Consider the following 17172-nt stretch of genomic DNA (forward strand, 5'->3'; position numbering starts at 1 on the left):
AAGCGCCATAGACATATCCCTTAATATGTCTTTTGGCTATTGTCTCACAGTCATCATAATTATTACTCAGTTACTCAATTAATGATTATTACTCAATTATTACTATACCCCAAGTCTATCCTTCCTCCCTCCCTCCTTCTTTCCTTCCTTCCTCCCTCCCTCTGGTAAATTTTTCTTGAGCATCTACTATGTTGGGAGCCCTGTGCTAGAGGAAACAGTATAGTTGGGAAACTCTTTCTCAAAATTTGTCTGAACCATGTGTATCAGACTAACCTGGGGAGTTTGGGAGAAAGACATGAGCCCATCTAAGCCTATTTCATTTCATACCTGTGTGATAGGGTGTTGCTAGCAAGAGCCCTAGTGGCCTTGATGCACACTAAAGTCAGAACAACTGGTGTAAAGGAAAGACACAAACTCTGCAACTTAGGAGTTGTTTGTCCTTAGTGGAGTTTCTTCACCTGACTTTCAGCTTCCTCAGCTAGAAAACTCCAGGGTCACTATGAGGAATGCAGATAACAAATGTAAAATACAGTTCCTGGCACACAGTGGGTGCTGAATAGATGGTCATTACTTAAAACGAGGTGCCTTGGAGGATAAAACAGCAGTCCCCAACCATTTTGGCACCAGGGACCGGTTTCGTGGAAGACAATATTTCCACGGACGGGGGGGTGGAGGGGAGTGGGGGGGGATCGTTTTGGGATGATTCAAGCGCATTACATTTATTGTGCACTTTATTTCTATTATTATTACATTGTAATATATGATAAAATAATTATACAACTCACCATAATGCTGACAGGAGGCGGAGCTCAGGCGGTAATGCGAGTGATGGGGAGCGGCTATAAATACAGAAGAAGCTTCGCTCACTCGTCCGCCGCTCACCTCCTGCTGTGCGGCCCGGTTCCTAACAGGCCAGAGCAGAACAGGCCAGAGCAGTACCGGTCCATGGCCTGGGGGTTGGGGACCCCTGGGATAAAAAGTTTAGTCAATGTAATTCTCTTCACCTTTGTCTTTTCCTAAAATCTGCCCAACTTCCTATCAATTATGTTTCTCGTCTACATCAGTGGTTATCAGCCTTGGCTGCTCATTAGAACTCCTTGGGATGATGGGGAGTTTTTTAAGTCCTGATGCTAGGGCCCCAAACCAATTTCGTTAAAAACTCTTGGGGGTGGGATCATGGTGTCATGATTTTTTAAATTCCCCAGGCGATTCCAGTGTGTATCTGGTCTATATTCCCTTCATTCTCCACCCTTTCTTTATGTCCAGTGGCACTCTTGAGCCCTCTAGTTCTTTTTTGGATGATAGCTTGTGGCCACGTCATGCCACCTCTAGTGACTGAGAGGACTGTACCTTTTTGGTTGTTTTTAAAAGGGGCAGGTTCTGGTGTCTATCCTGTTTATTGTAAAAATGGGCACCGTATGGTAAGTCCTTGATTAGGGGCACACGACACTGCTGGTGAGACCTGTTATGAAGCAACCTTCAAAGCGCAAGGGTGGAGCTCGAAACGGAAGCCTTGGGTAGAGCATGAAGAGCCGCCATAATAGCGACAGACACTGAGGGAAGCTAGGAAGCTCTGCTAGGAGGATTGGCAAATGAAAATTCTCGAAGCTTCACTGTAGGGAAAGGGGGAAACCTTTCCTTTTAAACCTCTCTTTCACACTCAAACTACTTTAAGACAAAAACCAACCAACCAATCCATATGGATATGAATGAAAAGGATACAGGACATTTCAGGGACTTCCAGGACAGGTGTGCAGGGAGCTCCAGGAGGGTCTGGAATGCGGACACACCAAGCCCTCAGAGCTCTTTCTCTTAACCTTGTTTTTCTGTTTCTTTCTGTACCATGTTTCACTGCTCTTTCTCTGGTGGACTGATTTCTCTGCTTCTTTGTGCACAGGGAATATTGCTCCCTCACAGCCCCCGAGTTTATGTTTTATATTTCTGGCTAAACAAAGAGACTTAAGACACTCTTTGTTCCAATTCCAAATTTTGCAACAGTGGATTTTATGTGTCTTGGATCAGGTATTTCTTTCGACCACAGACAATTACTTTCTCTGAGGCCCAACCAGCAGCCGATTTTGTGTGCAGTTGAAAATTTTACTTCCTTCAGATGTGGAACAATTTGGCTATAAAATGCACTTGTGATAAGTGGAGTTATAAGGTGTGTGCTTTTATTCCTCCATCATCTCATTATTACCATGATAAATTAATACTCACTAAGACAGTCTGAGCAGGAGACTCGTCGTGGTTATTTGTTAGTGCTCTGATATGTGTCCACCAGTCATGGAGAAATGTCACAGGTTGGAGAACACACCATTTTTGTGATAGTCATTCATTGAAGAAATATATAGAAGACATGGCATATGAGCCAGTTTGTATGCCTGAGTATGTGTGTATACCAACCACTTCAGTTCTTAACTTGCCGTTCCACAAATTTAGATACACAGTTAAGGTCTCCACAATTTACTAGTTGTGAGACACTGGGCAAGTCATAACTTCTCTAAGACCCAGTTTACTAATCTGCAAAGTGAGGGATAAAAATTATACTTATTATCATGAGAAGATTAAATAAAATAATACACCTGAAGTGCAAACAGAGTGATTGGCATATTTTGCAATCACTCAAAATATCTTAACCATTATTGTTTTAATTTTTATTATTAAGGGACTAAATTTGGTGCCTAGCTTGTAACAGCTGCAAAGGATATATATATCTACATCTATATATAGATATGATGTAGATCTAGATATCAATCACACAGTGCTCTCTCCACCACCCATGGCATTATTTTAAAGGGATTTCAATTAAGCATGAATTATTTTAAAAACTCCACCACCATTTGCAATCTGACAGTGCTTACCAGTAGGGGTCAAAGGCTACAGGTTCACTTTCTCTAGAGCCAAGGACAGAGTGAAAGGGGTGGAGAGAAAGCCCATTGCCAATTGGTGACTCTGCAGGAGGCTGGTTGAGAGATAAGCATTATTGAACGAGCTTCACTTTGCCCTACACCTAAAGTGATGAAACTGACAGATGTCATGATTTCCAGAAAGAGCAGGAGATAACCTCACTGTCCAGTCAACATTCCTTTAGTACAGGACAGAGTGCAAGTCCAAGGCTGCATGCAGGGGACTCCCGAATACATAATCCTCCTAGAGGTTGTCCTTTCATCTCTGGCTGATTTGACTAGAGATTGCTTGGGAGGGGAAAGGAAATCAGCATTTTTCTGATGATCTAGCATGTGCTAAGCACAGTACTATGTGCTGTTTGCAATGTTGTAAGAAGAGATAAATCTGTGATGTAGGTATGAGCTCCAGTTTACAAATGGGAAAACTGGGGCTCAGAGAGAGAGACTATAGTAACAAAAATTAATGTAATAACTAGTAAGAAGGCAGAGTTAGAATTTTGAAAATATTTTATTATGAACTATATGACAAAAATTAAGCAAATCATAAATACACATTTTCATAAATAATTATAAGGCAGACACCTATATAACTATCATCAGGTCAAGAAATAAAACAAAGGCTCCTTGTGTATCCTTTCGAAATCATGGCCCTTTACTTTCCTCTTGGAGGTAACCACTCCACTGACTTTTGTGTTATTGATTCCTTGTTATATTTTAAACTTATCAATCTCTAAACACCCTAGATTAGTTTTTCCAAGCTTTTAACTTTATATAAATGGAAGGAAGCATACTATATGTATGTTAATTCTCCCTAAATTGATTTATAGACTCAGCAATCCCAATCAAAATTCCATCAATTACTTTGACAAGCTGATTCTATAGTTTATACTGAAATACAAAGGGCTAAGAATTGGTGAGGCAGTCTACAAGAAAAATAAGGTAGGAGAACCTATTCTACCAGATATAAAAACTTGTAAGCCAGGACTTCCCTGGCGCTCCAGTGGTTAAGACTCCGCGCTTCCATTGCAGTGGGTGTGGGTTCTATCCCTGGTCAGGGAACTAAGATCCCGCATGCCGCATGGTGCGGCCTAAAAAATAAATAAATAAATACGTAAAAATTAAGCCATACTGATTAAGACAGTGTGGTGTTGCTCCAGGGATGGACAAATAGACAAATGGAACAGAATAGAGCCTGGAACAAACTTACACTCATATGGGCACTTGATATATGACAAGGTGATACTGTGGTCCAGTGGAGAAATGATGGTCTTTTCAATAAATGTTTCTGTTGCAGGAAGGGGAATCCCTTCCAGGGCCTGAGAGTGGGCTCTTGTCTAACAATCAGAAATGAATTGTCCGAGGAGACACACATGCTGACAAAGCAAGAGACTTTATCGGGAAGGGGTCCCCCTGGCGGAGAGCAGCAGGATAAGGGAACCCAGGAGAACTGCTCTGCCACGTGGCTCGCGGTCTCGGGTTTTATGGTAATTGGGTTAGTTTCCAGGTTGTCCCTGGCCAATCACTCTGACTCAGGGTCCTTCCTAGTGGCACGTGCATCACTCAGCCAAGATGGATTCCAGCGAGAAGGATTCTGGGAGATTGGTCGGACATATGGGCTGGCGTCTCCTCTCTCCTTTTGACCTTTCCCGAATTCTTCTGGTTGGTGGTAGCTTGTTAGTTCCTCATTCCTTACCAGGACCTCCTGTTGTAAGATAACTCATGCAAGTGGCTACCATCTTGTCTGGCCGGGGGTGGGCAGGTTTGGTCAGTGGTTCCCCTAACATTTCTTGGACAATTGGGTTATCTATATGGAAAAAAAAGCAAATCCATATACGAAAATCAATTCTAATTGGATTAAATATTTAAATGTGAAAGGCTATAAAGCCTTTAGAAAATATATTGAAGTATATCTTCCTGACTTCGGGGTTGGGAAGGATTTTTTAAGACACAAAAGCAGAAATAGAACTAGCTTGATTGGTTCCAAAGTCCATGCTCTTTCGACTGTGATATGACTTAGCAAAGGAACAAAATCTCTGTCCCGTGGCATTCCTTGATCCTGCATTTATATTCATGGAAGAAAAGAGGGCAAGAAAGACTTGATAAAAACTTGGAACAGCCTTGGGAATAAGGCTTTTCCTTAAAAACAAACACCATCAACTTTATACATATGTGACTAACTCCACAAAATAACATCTCCAGTGTTCAAAGGATTTAATTCTGCTCCCTGGCAGTTAAAGCTGAGTGGGGATGGTCACTGGCATGAGGTTCAAGTTCTAGAGCTTGTCTCTGATGGATGCAGGGCTCTAGGGTCCTCATATCTGAATGATTTGTCTTTGACTTTCGTTCATGTTGGGCGATGCCATGCTTGTGTAGTCAGGTACCAAAGCCTAGGTGCAGCCGGGACAAGTGGACTGTGGTGGACACTGCTGTGCTCTGCCCATGTCCCCTGGGACCTCAGCAGGGGACATGTGTGGAAGGCGTCCTACCGCAAGGACCTACGTCTCTGCCTGCTGGCTTGTTCTCGGTCCAAGCGTGGGGTCAGGTGGCGGTATTGGCAAGTTTATCTTCCAGGAACAGCCATCAGTTAATGTTGATACCGAGCAGCCCTGTGGGGCTCCTGGGCACAAATCCTTTGATTACAAGAAATAGGCTTCTTTCAGCCTCCATGACTTCCCTGAGTTCCAACTGGGCAGATTCAAGCAGTTGCTAATTAGGGAAGGGAGGGGATGTGAGACCAGGGAGAAACAGTCAAGAGAAACAATAGTGCAGTCTTGGGACAATGTCCTGGTTCCCCATCAATATCTTTGAGCTGTTTTGCAGATACTGAAACCCCCTCCAGATGGGAGAAGTTAATGATTAACGATGGTATGCTGCCCACAAGCATGTAGACCCCAGACCCGTTGGAACCTGAAGGTTGATGATGCTGACTCCTACTTACCTCACCACAAACCCATCAGAAGAATGTCCACGAGCTGATCACGCCCTCTTTGAACCATTACTATAAAACTCCTCACTATCTTCTCCAAGTTGGGAGACACGGTTTTGAGGGCATTAGCCTGCTGTGGCCCCCCTTGCCTGGCAAAGCAATAAAGCTATTCTTCTCTACTTCATCCAGAACTCTGTCTCAGAGATTCAATTCGGCACCGGTGTACAGAGAAGCTGAGATTTCGGCATCCATGCTGCTTGGGAATTGGAAGATAAATAGACTTTAGCTTCCTTGTGCCTTAGGGTGGGAAACTCTGAGACATTTTCTCACTGTCTCCCCAAGTCCCCCAGACAGGATTGCACCGCAGTTGCCCAGAGTGGTAACCTACCCTCTAATACACACTTGCTCAGCTGCCTTCCCTTCCCTCCGTCACCTCCCATTTCCCTGCCAGCACTCCTTGAGATAAACTACTTGCACAAACGCTTTTCCCAGGTTCTATTCCTGAGGAACCCAACCTAAGACAGGGGAGGGTGGGGACACTCTGGGGATTAGGGCTCAGGCAAAAGAAAGCAGATGACTGTCCCAAGAAATGTAGAACCAGGGACTAGAGGTCTGTAATCCTGGCTGTGAGAGGACAGCAGAGGACCTGCAGTTAGAGAATATTTGCTCCCAAGAAGGAGACCCAGACTCAGCTAGGCTTGCAGAAATGGCCATAGGACTGATCCAACAACACACAGAGACTGTGACAGCAAGTAGTCATGACTGGATCTCAGACAGAGAAAAGGAGAAAGCCACAGCCGGGCTGTCCCAAGGAGGATCTGGGGCAGTAATTCAGATGGTCAGACAGCTCAGCTGTGACCTCCTCCCTTTTTATATGCATCCCCATCGTGTGGGCATCTTGGTGCTCTTAGCAGCATCCCTTCCACGCTACATCCTCCTGGGTTCGGAAACGCAGTTCCCAGTGGTCCTACGGCCAGTGTTTCCTCAGCGTCCAGTGGGAAAAGGAAGGATAAGGTAGGCTCCCTGCTTGATGGCCTGGAGCACAAGCAGAGAGTCATGCTGGCTCCCATGCCTACTCACACTTACTGTGAGAGGATATTAGTATTCTTTGGTTGCAAGTAATAGAAGCAAGTAACTTGAACTAACACAAGGAGAAAAGGGGTGGGGTTGGCAGGGACATGTCATGGAACCCAAGAGCAGGAATGCAGCTAAGCTCAGTGAGTGACTGGGAAAAGGAACTAGAAGGCCCTCGGGTTCACACTCTGTTCACATTTTTCTGCCATTTTCTGCACAGTTGCTTCACTCTGCTGACCTGTTTCTTTGCTCCTTTGTGCACAGGTACATGACAGGGGAATATGGCTCATTAACATATATGTGAGTTATATTTCCTAAATCTACAAGCTATATTTCCAGCCACATAAAGAGTTTTGAATCACTAATGGTTTCCATTTTTTTTCTTATTTCTTTTTTTGTGGTTTCAAATATTGAAAGATGAATGACGGACACAGCTGGGTATACACCCCTGATCTGATCAGTTACAGCAGGTGGGCTAAGTTCGCAGAGCACCAACGTGGCTATTAGGGATTTACCTGTATTAAGTAAAATTCCCAGAGAAGGTGGAGGGAGGTCATTAGCTTATACGCTTGACAGATCCACCTAAAGATGTCTACTTGAGAGGGGGACTAGATGACCATGGGCACATCCCTTAACCTTCCTAGGTCTCTGTTTCTTCCCAAATAAAAAGAAGGGCTGCCGGACATCCCTGGTGGTCCAGTGGTTAAGACTTCGTGCTTCCATTGCAGGGGGCACGGGATCGATTCCTGATCTGGGAACTAAGATCCTGCAGGGCGCGGCCAGAAAAAAAAAAAAAAAGGTTGGGACTAAACACTTTTTGTGGTCAACTCCAGCTTCAATTTGAACATCTATAAACTCAGAGCCTCTCCTTTTCACATTCTGTGACATTTTCTAGAGCCCAGCAACCATTTTCTTGTAACTATGAGGGGGACATTTTACAGAAGAGCTGCCACATTTTAGCCCAAATTCCCTTTCCTTTCCAACTGGTCTGCATTATTTTCCTTCTGGAAATTGGGAGCAGACTAGGGGAACTACGAAGGTGGCTCAGGGGCAGGGCAGGCCAGGCAACCCGGATGGAGTCCTTCTGTCTCTTTCAAGCCGTGGAAGGAAGAGAGACTGCAGACATCGTGTGGGAGGCAGGCGGATGATTAGAACTGGATGCACGGTACTTGCTGGTTAGCTTCGTCCCTTCCCTGCAACGGATCTCTTCCTGCCGGATGGCTCATCTGCTTTAACTCTGAACTTGACCCTAGATAATGGCAGCAGGTAGAAAGTGAATAAATAACCTTTTCCTCAGTTGACTCTCTCTCTGCTCCTCCCAGCTGTGTCAGTTATCTACTTATACGCCCTAATGTATGTCAGATTGTTCTCGAACGCTGGTCACGTCCAAGTCACATCACACGTGGGGCTGCTCGCACCCTGGTGCAGCTCCAAGACAATAGCTCCCTCTGTCAAGCTTGGAGAAGTGGGTGGGGCACTGGAGCCCCTCCCACTTCATCCGATGGCTCCACCCACCCCAGATCCGGGTGCCACCCCAGGCTCCTCCCACCTCTAACAGCAGCTTCTTTCTCCTCATGGAATTTAGGCAAGTGCAGCCACTGCTGGCTTTCTACATCAGAAAGTCACCCATTGCTGTGTTCCAGTATTTTCGCCAGGATTCCTGGGCCCTGGGACTGTCAGAGAACCCACCCTGGCATGAATGGGTGAACATAGATCCAATTTCCAAGCCCCATGTCGTTGCAACTGCTGTTAATAATAGTAATGACAACGCCATACCTACTTCCTCTTTCCACCCCCTTGTCTTCTTTTTTATAAATTTATTTATTTATTTATTTTTTGGCTGAGTTGGGTCTTCGTTGCTGTGCACGGGCTTTCTCAAGTAGCTATTTTGAATCTAATTCTTCAAGTAGCTATTTCCAAATTAAAAAAAATTTTTTTTTTTTCTAAATTAAGAGTTTTTACAGATGGTTTTTTTTTAATTTATTTATTTTATTTTTGGCTGTGTTGGGTCTTCGTTGCTGCACGCGGGCTCTTCTCTGGTTGCAGCGAGTGGAGGCTACTCTTCGTTGCGATGTGCAGGCTTCTCATTGCGGTGGCTTCTCTTGTTGTAGAACATGGGCTTTAGGTGCGTGGGCTTCAGTAGTTGTGGCACACAGGCTCAGTAGTTGTGGCACATGGGCTTAGTTGCTCCGCAGCATGTGGGATTTTCCTGGACCAGGGCTCTAATCCATTGGCAGGCGGATTCTTAACCACTCCACCACCAGGGAAGCCCACAAATGGGTTTTTACATGGTAGCATTTGTCAATCTTTTCTTCTCTGGTTTCTAAATTGTGTAACACATTTAGAAAGGCTTTCTGCACTTGATGGTTATATATATATATTTAATTATCCATGATATTTCTAGTTTAAACACTTAAATCTGTTACCTAAGGGAATTTAACCAAGTGCAAGGTGTGGGCTATGGATCTAACTTCATTTTCCTCCAAGAGGCTGCCAGGTTCTCCCAACACCATTAAGAAAGAACCCACCAGTTATGAACAGTTTAAAGACTAGACGTGTGATGTCTATAGTTTATGAGTTTTTGCATGTGCTTTGCTAGTTGTATTTTATATTATTGCTACGGGAAAGTAAAAAATAGGTTTAGATACATATTACATGAACTGCTCAGGAAAAAAAATTGCTCAATATGCTTAGATATATTCATAGTTATAAAATCGTGCCTTGAGGAGAAAATGCAGTGAGGACAAAAGGATGAAATAGTACTATTTGGTTAAAATAGTTAAGACAGCAGAAGCAGTGGTTAGCATATATGAAAAGTCAGCAGAAATTTTAAACCTCTAAAAAGCTACATTTGAGCAGGACACATGCAAGTCTGGAGAAGAAGAATCTTGGAGGGAGGCAATTCGGTAAGGGCTTTCTTAGGTCAAAATGTAGGAGGCTAAGGCCAATTCTATTATTTTGGCAGGATCAAACATGCTCAGGGGGCTTCCCTGGTGGCGCAGTGGTTGAGAATCTGCCTGCCAATGCAGGGGACACGGGTTCGAGCACTGGTCTGGGGAGATCCCACATGCTGCGGAGCAACTGGGCCCGTGAGCCACAATTACTGAGCCTGCGCGTCTGGAGCCTGTGCTCCGCTACAAGAGAGGCCGCGATAGTGAGAGGCCTGTGCACCGCGATGAAGAGTGGCCCCCGCTTGCCACAACTAGAGAAAGCCCTCGCACAGAAACGAAGACCCAATACAGCCATAAATAAATTAATTAATTAATTAAAAAAAAAAAAACTCAGTTCTCTGCCCCAGATGGGTGTTCATAGAAATGGAGAGAATTCAATTGAATTGGTGATGTAAGAGGGTGAAACACTCTATCCCTTACATTTTCCTTCATTTAAGATATTTTCCCTTAGTTGCCTATAAACATTATAATTATAATTAGCCTGGGGACTGGATTGCTTTTCAGTTCTACAATTGATTTTACCATTTCTGTATTTAATATTTAATTACACTAAATGATTTTTGGAAAAGGAATGAGGAGCAATCTTTTTTTTTAAAATAAATTTATTTATTTAATTTATTTATTATATTTGGCTGCGTTGGGTCTTCGTTGCTGCGCACGGGCTTTCTCTAGTTGCGGCGAGCTGGGGCTACTCTTCCTTGTGGTGCACGGGCTTCTCACTGCAGTGGCTTCTCTTGTTGCGCAGCACGGGCTCTAGGCACGCGGGCTTCAGTAGTTGTGGCTCGCGGGCTTCAGTAGTTGTGACTCACGGGCTCTAGAGCGCAGGCTCAGTAGTTGTGGCGTACTAGCTTAGTTGTTCCGCGGCATGTGGGATCCTCCTGGACCAGGGATCGAACCCGTGTCCCCTACATTGGCAGGCAGATTCCTAACCACTGCGCCACCAGGGAAGCCCCGAGGAGCAATCTTTAAGCCAGTAAAGGCAACAGGAGTGGTTTTGTCACCCTCATAATCTCCATGAGTTCCCCAAAGACAACCCCAAACTCCAATAAGCTAAGGAAAACAAAGTGCTTACCTTGCGAAAACTTCTCCAAGACCAGGACCCTAATTCTCAGCGATCTGATTAGAATTGCTGCCCCTTAAACCCTGTACCTAGAAAACCACGTCTCTATATCTCTATTTGATATATATAATTCTAAAATTATGTGACCATATTTTCCTAATTATGCCAATGCCCAGGGAAAAAAAGCAGATATTTTGATGAGATCGACACTAAAAATGTTCTGAGTAGCATTAAGAAGAATGTTGTAATGAAAGTATTTTTCTTGTTATTCATTTATTTATTCACATTCAATCACTAAGGAATAAATATGTTCCTGTTAGGAAATGTTAGCTTGCAAAAGTAGAAAACCAATTCAAATTAGCTTAATGAGCAAAAGGACTTACTGGCTCATTTAACTGGAATGTCCAGAGGAAGAGCAGGGTTTAGGGTTGATTATTTTCAGTGGTTCAACAGTGTGCTTCTCTCCATAGAGGTATTACTTTTATCCTCAGGATGGCTAAGTGTCTATAGAAGTTTTAGATTCACATCCTCAAATAGGAGAGCTCTTCTATTCCAGAATTCACTCCACTGGGGACAGCTTAGGCCAATGGTCCATGAACTGTGCTCCAAGGAATGGAAAATGCTGACTACACCAACAAGCGTGTGTGTGTGTTGGACATTGATTTGAAAATCTAGCACTGTAAAGATGAGGGAAGGAAGAAGCCATGCTGGGACAGCAGACAGCAAACATCTAGTGTAGAAAGTGTGTTCCACTCCATGGGAGATAAAAATATGAATCAAAGCAACTAGTGCTCTCCAAGACCTCAAAGGGAAATAGTTGAGATAAGATATATTCCCTGAGTAACTACACATCAATGTGCTTTCAATACAGTATTACCTAACTTTGATGCTTTTATCAAAGTCTCAAGAGAGAGAACAATGTTACGTTTTGCATGACTTATGGGCAGGCCACTCCGGAATCACAGCACTTACATATGAAAACACACACACACATGCACACACAATAAAAAGAAAGCATTGGATAAGAAGAGAAAAAAGCTAGAACATCTAGATTCTAATTTCTTTTGCTTGAGTATATTTGTCCTGTTTGTAACAAGTTTCTCATTCTGCATTGGAGAAAAAATGAAACATATTCTTCCTTCCTAGACCTCCCTTATTTTAGGATATTCCCATGTATTTTAGGGGTTCATGTGACTTGACTCTCACTTGGAAACTATCACTGTAGTAGACTGAATAATGGCCCCCAAGAGATGTTCTGTCCAAATCCCTGGAACTGTGAACGTTACCTTATATCCAAAGGGACTTTGCAGATGTGACTAAATTAATGATTTTGAGACGGAGAGATAATCCTGGATGATCCAACTGGGTCTGATGTAATCACAAGGGTCCTAATAAAAGGGAAGCAAGAAGGTCAAAGAAGGAGGAGATGGGATGACAGATATGGAAGGTGGAGGAAGTGGACCAGGAGCCAAGCAATCAGGTGGTCTCTAAAAGCTGGAGAAGACAAGGAAACAGATTCTCCCCTGGAGCCTGCAGAAGGAACCAGCCCTGCCAATACCTTGCTTTTTAACCCCTTAAGATTCATTTTGGATTTCTGACCTCCAGAACTCTAAGAGAATAAATTTGTGTTTTAAGCCACTAAGTTGGTGATAATTTGTTACAGCAGCAAATGAAACTAACATAGTACCTCTTCCCTTGCTTCCAAACTCACCCCTTTGCTCTCTACCCTGCAGTCACCTTCGAGTGACCTTATATAATGCAACCCGGTTTGCTTAAAGTTTTTCACTGGCTCCTCATTGTTTAGAAGATTACGTCCAAATTCCTTTACAAGTTGCCTTCATCTCCCTTCACTGCCCTTACCTTCTCTCCTTCCTCCTGTCTTCCCTTTCTCTTTCCTTTCACTGGTTCTCACTCTAGACCCTGGGCTTTTGCAATGCTGTTCCTCTTTCTGGAAGGGGGTGTCTACCTGTCTCAGTCTGGTAAATTTGTTTCTTTCAACATCTCCTAGACTATGAAGACATTAGGACTGCCCTAAACAGAGTTGATTGCTCTCCTTTCAACGTTCCCATCACACTTTCTGTGCACCTTGATGATACATAGCACATACCACCCTGTGTTGTCACTGTGCTGTTTACACCTGCTTCTCCTGGCAGGCACTGATCTTAGGAAGGAACACCAGAAGAGCCTGAGAAATACTTGCCAAAGGATTCAATGATCGTGCCTGTGTCACCCATCTTGCCTCTGGGTCTCCAGTGAGCAGTGCCATATCTCTTTTCCTCCTTGAGCATAATACAGATGGGCTTTTAAATGGTTCCTCGGCATTTACCAAACAGACCTACATCTTCATAGGCTTCCGTAGCCCTTGAATCATAGGCTTTCAAGCCAGAGAAAGGTTCCAGGAGAGGCTGGGGTGGGAGGCCGGGTCAATGGATGTTTTTAGTTTGAGCGCAACCCTCGTACATATGGACACAAACACAGGAAGAGCAGGCCCAGGATGGGAATATTTTTAGAAGAAAAGATAGATAAGAATTCCAAATCATGGAAAGTTAAATCAACCTTTAGCCTTTAACTAATGATTTCAAAGCACTTTGAAAAAAAAAAACCCACATGAGGGTGGTGATTCCCTCGTTATTGTTTCTTACCCATCCCAGGCTCACGCTCCCCACTTCCTCATGTCTGCTTCCTGGGATTACCCCCAAACAAACTATCTGCCCCCTGGTTCTTGTCTCCGGGTCTATTTTTAGGAAAACCCAAGTTAAGGCATTGTTTAAAACCACATGGTTGCACATTGGTGAAAGCCAAGACTTTATGACTTAATTTATGGGGATGGAGCTAAGAAAATTTTCCTGCCCTTTCATTTTAAAGTCTCACTGCCTATTCTAATCATCTGGCAACTTTGAGGATACTCTGCTTCTCTTTCCCCCGACTGGCAGCAACTCCCTCTTGAGGGGCCATGTCAGCCTGCACTCCCAAGTTATAACACCCAGAATCAAGCCAGATCAGATATAACACTAATGTAGGACTATCTAATGCAAACATGCCATTAAAAAAATAAAGACTGTTTTCTATCGCTCTTGGACTTGACCTGTGAAGCTTTCAAATAGACACATGGAAACAATCACAATGAAAAGATTTCATGCGTTTTTGGAACAAAGCTTATTTATTCAAAATATCTGTATATTTGGATCCCATCACATTACAGGATTTTAGAGAAACTCTTAGGTTTTATTTTCAGAGCTATAGATTTCTTATTTAATAATTTATGATGATGATGATGATGATGTAGAAATAAAGTGACTCAATTTGAGGGTTCAGTTATAATTTTGAATTATTCACTGGAGATTTTTCCCATTGAATATATAAATTGATTCTATTGTCTGAGGATCACAAAGCAGTTCCTGGTAACAATGGTAACTTTTCACATTTTCATGGAAAGGCCAACTCCATGTAAAGTACCAACTGTAGAGGTTTTATTTTTTATTCAAGTGCATCAGAGCCATCTTGCCTTTTTGGATTTTTATTTTTATAACTTTAAAAATATGTATTTATTTATTTATTTATTTATTTATTTGGCTGTGCTGGGTCTTCATTGCGGCACGCGGGATCCTCATTGCCAAGTGTGGGATCTTTAGTTGCGGCGTGCAGACTCTTAGTTGTGGCATGTGGGTTCTAGTTCCCTGACCAGGGATCAAAGCCGGGCCCCCTGCATTGGGAGCATGGAGTCTTAGCCACTGGACCACCAGGGAAGTCCTTATTTTTATAACTTTGAATATCAGAGAAAATTCATCACCTTGTTCCTTTTAAAGCAGATGCATCAGGACCTCAATGGTTAGAATAAAGAAGATAAAATTAACCCTGAGTTGTCATGCGTCTGACTGTGGACTCCAAGAGCTAGGAGGCCCAGATTTTCTGAAGAATTGAACTTTGGCTCTTGACTCTTAAGGGTAGTGTGGAGTCTCAACCTGGCACTCTTTAACCTGAATGGTGTTAAGAAAACACCCAGCTCATCTGTTGTCCACAGAAACAATTGACCCTCACATTTCCTTATCAAGACTTGATATAGGGACTTCCCTGGTGGTGCAGTGGTTAAGAATCCACCTGCTAATGCAGGGGACGCGGGTTTGATCCCTGGTCCGGGAAGATCCCACATGCCGTGAAGCAACTAAGCCCGTGTGCCACAACTACTGAGCCCGTGCATCTAGAGCCCGTGCTCCGCAACAAGAGAAGCCACCACAGTGAGAAGTCTGCGCACCGCAACGAGGAGTAGCCCCCGCTCGCCGCAACTAGAGAAAAGCCCGCACACAGCAAGGAAGACACAACACAGCCATAAATAAATAAATAATTGAATCATAATAAAAAAAGACTTGATTATAAGCAAAGAGTGTCTCTGAGTGTTTCTGTAGAAACAGGAGATTCTCTACCCCTACCTTCTCAAATCCATTTTAGGTCTGAAGCTGAGCCACTCTATGGGTACAACCATGGCTCCTGGAATCAAACACATTGACCATAGATCAGAAAGAAGGGGTTTAGTCTGCTTCTGCACTCTTCTTATATGTTTGTCAAATATGAATATACTGTTATCAATCTACATACCTTAAAACGGTGAATTTTACTGTGTATAAATTATACTTCATATGTAATTAAACTTGAATTTAGAAAAAATAAATCAGTGCTGGGAAACAGGTTTCTATGAGGAAAGTCTGGAATAAATGGGTTTATTTAATTTAGAGAAGACAAATTTGGGAGTAGTTTCATAATGTTGGAAATCTTAATGCCAGTTTTCCCCTCCACCTTAAGGGTCACTCTGCACCATTATATTTTGTAAAAAGGGAAAAACTTAGATTCAACCATGAGTAGTTTAGTTGGCGTCAGGATAGTATGCAGTGGGCTTTGTCATGCCAATTCCGGAAGATGCACATAGGCTGGTTATTGGTCCACTGGAGTCCAATCTTTTTTAAGGACTTCTTGCCAGGATGATTTATGCAGATACACTTGTTATTCTTTTAAGTGTCCATGAGGTACCTGTTGGAAAATAAACACACACACACACAAACACACACGTGCACACACACACACACCTATATGCATCTCCCAAGGACCAATATAAATTCTCAGAAATAATACATACCAAACACATAAAAAGGAAGAAAATCCTTTCCCTAATTGACTTATAATTTATAAGGTTTAATCTGTCCACAATAAAATTGGCTCTTAATCGCTCCATCACTGACCCCTCAATGGCAACTTCCTTAGCTACATGAGCACTCCTCTTGTTCCAAATCTGTAAGCCAGTGTTAATGAAAATATGGTTCTCTTCCTTCTCCCGATCTTTGGCTTGGTTGTACCTTTTGGCTCAACACCCACTAAGAGGTGAACCCAGTTTTTCAGGTAACATGCACAGTTTTTAACTTTATAAAAGGGGGTATCCTGCTGTATGTAACCTTTTGGACTTATCTTTCACTTATTATTATATTGATAAGATTTATCCATATTGTTGTGTGGCATTGCAGTTCATAATTTTTTAATGGTGTGTTGTCGATCTTCCATAGTTTGTTAATCTACTTCACCACTGAGGGGCATTTGTGTTACCAGGTTTTTACTATTATGAACAGCGCTGCTGACAACATGAAATACCAGAGAAGACATGGATCTGCAGGATCTCTTATAAATTCCTGGTAAGAATATAAATCGGGGTAACGACTTTGCTAATAGTTTGGCATTGCCTACTAAAGTTGAACACGCACATACCCTAAGCACTCAGCAATTCAGTCCTAAGCACACACTCCACAGAAACTAGTGCAATGTGCAATAGAGACGTAGAAAAGAACAGCCAAAACAGTGGGGCAATGTATTTGGGAAAAGTTCAGAACCCTCAAGCTCAGGGAATGGGGCTGGGCTGGGCTGGGGGTGGAAGAGCCCTGAGGTGGAGAGCAGCAGCCTTCAGAAACCTAGTCAGGCACTCGCCCTCCACACGATAACTCCTCCAGGCTTTACCCCCGAGGGAGAAGCAGCTTTAAGAGGGGGCTTGGATGTAATTCCTAGCCCCAAGAACTTGGAAATGGAGCAGTGGTGGGAAAGTAACTGCCTGAGGTCAGTTAGTCCCCACCTACCTTTCTCATCCTGACCTTTTAAACTGTGCTATTACTGTTGGGGACACCTGGAGCTGAGGTCCAAAGGCACTGGGTGTCCCAGGGCACTGGCGAGGGTGGAGCCAGGGCAGAGCCCGACCATGTCCCCTCCTATTTTCTCCTTTCC

Source organism: Balaenoptera physalus (assembly GCF_965194825.1).
Source record: "Balaenoptera physalus genome assembly, chromosome: 5".
In the NCBI taxonomy this organism is placed as follows: Eukaryota; Metazoa; Chordata; class Mammalia; order Artiodactyla; family Balaenopteridae; genus Balaenoptera; species Balaenoptera physalus.